Source organism: Helianthus annuus, chromosome 10 (genome assembly GCF_002127325.2).
Source record: "Helianthus annuus cultivar XRQ/B chromosome 10, HanXRQr2.0-SUNRISE, whole genome shotgun sequence".
In the NCBI taxonomy this organism is placed as follows: domain Eukaryota; kingdom Viridiplantae; phylum Streptophyta; class Magnoliopsida; order Asterales; family Asteraceae; genus Helianthus; species Helianthus annuus.
The window spans coordinates 167585851-167590487 of record NC_035442.2 but is presented as its reverse complement, the minus strand read 5'-3'; the positions used below and the strand labels follow the sequence as shown (position 1 = coordinate 167590487).

At 37.0% G+C, this 4637-nt stretch overlaps 1 long non-coding RNA gene across 2 annotated transcripts; it reads left to right on the top strand.

Moving 5' to 3' along the window:
* The first annotated feature begins 1719 nt into the window (after positions 1-1719).
* LOC110886494 lies at positions 1720-4166 on the top strand. 2 transcript variants are annotated; one of them, XR_002562840.2, is made up of 3 exons: positions 1720-1968; positions 2379-2459; positions 3768-4166. It is a non-coding gene; the product is annotated as an uncharacterized LOC110886494 (long non-coding RNA). The 2 variants fall into 2 exon arrangements; XR_004869913.1 differs by lacking the exon at positions 1720-1968 and having other exon boundaries at positions 2261-2459.
* Positions 4167-4637: the final 471 nt, after the last annotated feature.

The following is a 4637-nucleotide window of genomic DNA, read 5'->3' as shown; positions in this document are numbered from 1 at the left end:
AAGTTGTTGTGTATATAAAACCTCATTCAAACGAAATACAGTTTACTTACTGTGTGTATGAAAAGTAATCTAAACGGTGCAATTACTTGCATTGCTGCATTGCTACAGGATTTGATGAGCTCGATACCAACCGGTACCGAAAATACCGTTATCGAAATCCCCAAAAGTGGGTACCGGTACCGAATATACCTTGTATGGTACGGTTCGGTACCGGTCGGTACTGGTACGGCACCGGTATTTAAGGGTAAAAGTCGGTGAATACCTGTGCAGAACCGGTACCGAAAATACACCGGTTTGGTAAATTTAAGACCGATACCTATACCCGATACCATTTGCTCATCTCTTAATGATGTTACTATAAATTAATGATAAATTCTAATTCTAATTTAAATTAATGATAAATTCTAATTTATCAATTACTGTTCATTAAGTTTACTTTTTATCATATATCAATTGATGAAACCCCTTAAGAACAGTTCAAGTTTTCAGGTTTCACATGACCGACATCTGCTGGTCTTCAACACACCGCTGAAAACACCCAACCCCATCGTCCTTTTACGTTTTCGGATTTGCTCAATCTCAATCAGGCGGCTTGGCGGTACTATTGGCAGACGAGGAGTCGCCGGCCATGGCCTACGGCCGTCCTCCTCACCCTGGTTACACACCTCGCTGATCGCGATGATGGTGGTTGTGTAGTGTTTCATTTGTGTGGTTAGCAGGGGCGGACGTATGAGAAAGGCAAGGTGGGCGGGCGCACCCCCGGAAAAAAAAAAATTTTAGTGCTAAGTTCCGTCGAAAATCCCGTCCGCACCCCTTGGAATTTTCCGTCCGCACCTCTTGCAATTTTTCGTCCGCAACCCTTAGGTAAAAAGTGTTATCAATTTATATTTTATATTTTTTTAGTAAACTCTTATTTTTTTTTAAATACTACCTAAATTATATAACTTTTAATACCTAAATAACTAAACCCAAATACTCAATACCTTTAACTAGCCCACTACTAAGTCTTAGCCCAATAAACAAACCCAACAAATCAACAATATTTCAAACCAAAATAAAATAAACAAGCCCAAAACCCTTACATATTCTCTCCCGCTCTCTCTATACCACCGTAATCAGCCACCATACCACCGCCGATCGAACACGGGTAAATTTCTTTGTTATTTTTGATGAATTTTGGTTGATTTTTTTGTTGATATTAGCCGCATACTAACCATGACAGTAGACATGTGCTTCGTTTTGTTTATCATTATGTTATGTTATATGGTGGGTTATATTTTGTTAGTGATGATATTTTGTCTTTTTTTTTATAGCCGCATACGCTACATAGTAGATCTGGCGGGTTATATTTGTTAGTGAAGAATGTTTAGCTTTTTCTTTTTATGGTGTTATGTTGTTTAGATGATTTTTAGGGTTATTTACATTATGATTTATAGGGCTTGAATAGTTGATATATTATGTAATATGTTATGGAGCCATGTTTTGGATAGATTCCAAAAAATGAAAACCCGTAGGGTGACGTTTTAATTATGTTTGTAACATGGTTTGACATATTTTTGATGATTATATAAATTTAGTTCGATGTTCTTTTGTTTTACATGACCCGACCCGACCCGACCCGATACGAACCGATTTTTTACTTATATACCTTGGGGCCTAAAATTTTTATAAATTGTCCGCACCCCCATGGAAAAATTCCTGGGTCCGCCACTGGTGGTTAGCTATCACCACTGTCGGTCACTTCCACTACCGCCACCGCCATCACCGCCGCCGGTATCGCCGCCGCTTGCAAATCTGAAACCCTAACATCGAAACCCTTCTTTCTCTTAAGGGTTAACTCGAGGATGGTGTTGAACAGGGAGGGTGATGGTACAAGAAATGGTCATCATGTTGAAGGAATCAGGTGTTATTCAAGTCAATTAAATATGCTTTTTATAAATCCTTCTTTAATCTCATTTCCAATCAAAGGTAAATTGCTGTTCAAAATCCTTAGGTAGAGTTCGTTTCATGGAATGGAATGGAATGGAATTAGGCATTTTTTCTTTGTAAAATTGATCTTGGTTGGGGGAGGGAGGAATTTGAAATCCCATGAATTTCTTTAATCAATGAAATTTGTGACTATTTCAACATTCCTTAGAAATTCTTCACTCTAATGAAGGAATGGAATGGAATGTTGAAATAGTCACAAATTTCATTGATTAAAGAAATTCATGGGATTTCAAATTCCTCCCTCCCCCAACCAAGATCAGTTTTACAAAGAAAAACTTCCTAATTCCATTCCATGAAACGAACGCTACCTTAATTGTTTTTTCCCCATCAATGCCTTATTCTCTCTTTAATTTATTTACAACCGTTCTGTTTTTTTTTGGAATCAAAAGAGGCGATCTGGAGTTCATGTTGAAGAGGCTAAACAGTTAAGGCATCAACCATAAATCGAGAAGTCACAATCGGTTCACCAGGTAATTTGTCTGTTAAAACACTTATTTTCTTTAGGCTAGGGAGAGCAGTTCAAGGATTCAACCCGGTCGGACCATCGAACCTAACCACCTAGAGATATGACCAACCCGTTTAAGGATTTAGTGTAAGCTTCTTAGTTCCCTGATTTGGTGAGTTCCCGGTTCTGGGTATGAACCGTGTATGTTCACGTGGGAAGTGTATGCAAAGTTGATCAAACCACGAATGTCTCTCACCGATGAACACAATGGCCTGGAACTTGAGATCACAATCATCCATCTGCAATTTTTGTATATTAAAACAAACCATCTGGTAATTTGGATTTATAACTAATGATTCTTAACTAGCTAATGAAGATTTCATTTTATGTTTGAGATTGCTTACTGAAGGTGCCATTTTAATGTTTAATTGCTTTATTTAATACTTAGTCAGCATAATGGTTATTGAGTTTAGAATCTACAAAGTAATTTTGTATAGCAAAACAAACCATCAGGTAGTTTACATTTATTATAACATGTTTTTTGTTTGTGTTGCTGCAGATTCCGATGGGATTTTAGTTCTCCTCGGTAGGATTTTTTAATTGATTTCACATCAGTTAATTGTCTACTAGAGCCTTAATTGAACGTGAATTTGAATTCTAAATTACTATAGGCAGTCATGGTAGCTACCAAGTGTCGGAGGGTTATTTTTGAGTTTAAACTAAAGAATTAGGCTTGCCTGTGGATCAGGTCATTAAGTTTATTGTTCTTTAATCTTTAGCATGTTAAATTTATATTTTTAAACAACTTTGTTACCTGGTCTATGAGATCAGAAAATCTTCATAGTTTATACCACTTAAATTATGGAGTTTTCGATTGACGTAAAACACGTGTCGATGCCTTTTGATGTATAAATGTCCGTAACCTAATGATCCGAACTGATACCATTAGAATTCCCGCCGCGTAGCGCGGGATAATTCCACTAGAAGTATTGACCTGTAGGTTAATATGAAACCAACCTGATCAAGTGTCTCTAAACAAATGTCTTTTACTAAGCACGGATCAAACGGGGATTTTTTCTATTAAACAAGCAAAATGGTTCAGCTTTATTAAACGGGTCAAACGGGTATGTTCTTTTTAAACATGCAGAATCGGTCAGGGTTATTAGGCTGGCACTGTTTTCACCATCTTATTGCAACTGACATCTGATTTTAATGACGCAATGTCACATTATTTGATTTCAAACTTTTTTCAAATTAAGGCCATCGAATTTCAACTATAATTTATTCTGTTGTTGTAAGTCGCTTGATACTTGCTACCGCTTTGTTTTTGTAGATGCTTCATTAAGAGAGAAACTAATGAAGATTATGAGATCGGATTTCTGTAAAATAGTGCCAGAGATGATAACATCTATTGTTGCTGCTGGAAATTATGCAATCCAGGTTCCTGTGCTGGTGGAAAGACAGTTACTCCACCCGAACATATGGTACATTATCTATTAGTTTGATTGATTTATAGAACTGGGGTTGATTTTGGCGTGTGCTATGTATGTGTAATCATGCTCATTTGAAATTGTTAGCTACGTTGTCTAATAATGCTCATCTAAAATTGTTAGCGTCATTGTTAAAGTTTGATGATCTTGGGGATATGGTGTCAGCTTTACCAAGATCAACAGACGATGGGATTTATCGCACAATCGACATACATCTTAACGTCAATTTTGAGTTACCAATTTTTCGTTTCTTTGCTGGATTTGCCTAATCAAACAACTGATTTATTTTCGAAATATTTACCTAAGGATAGGAAAGAGCGAAAAGAAACCAATTTGCATTACCCTTGGATAAATGGGTTTTGGCCTGAGCTAAACGTGTTCAGGTCGTATACAAGTTGCCACAACCTACCCATTTATTTATGTTTTCTAGGTGTTAGTGTGCCTGTTGGTGGTGGCTATGCTGGCTTCTACGGTGTTCCCGCCGCAATGCGCGGGCGGGGATAAACCTAGTTATACAAAAGGCTTGTATAGAAATAGCCATTGCTTTTAACACAAGTAGATGAACAACAATATTTGATTTAGTTTTTATTTGAACTCCAGAAATACAAAAAATAATTTAAAATAGTTTGTTTTTTCAAATGTCCAATAAAGCCCAGTCATATGGGTATATTCATAGGCAAAATACCACCCGCATCTGCTATCGCAGACAACGC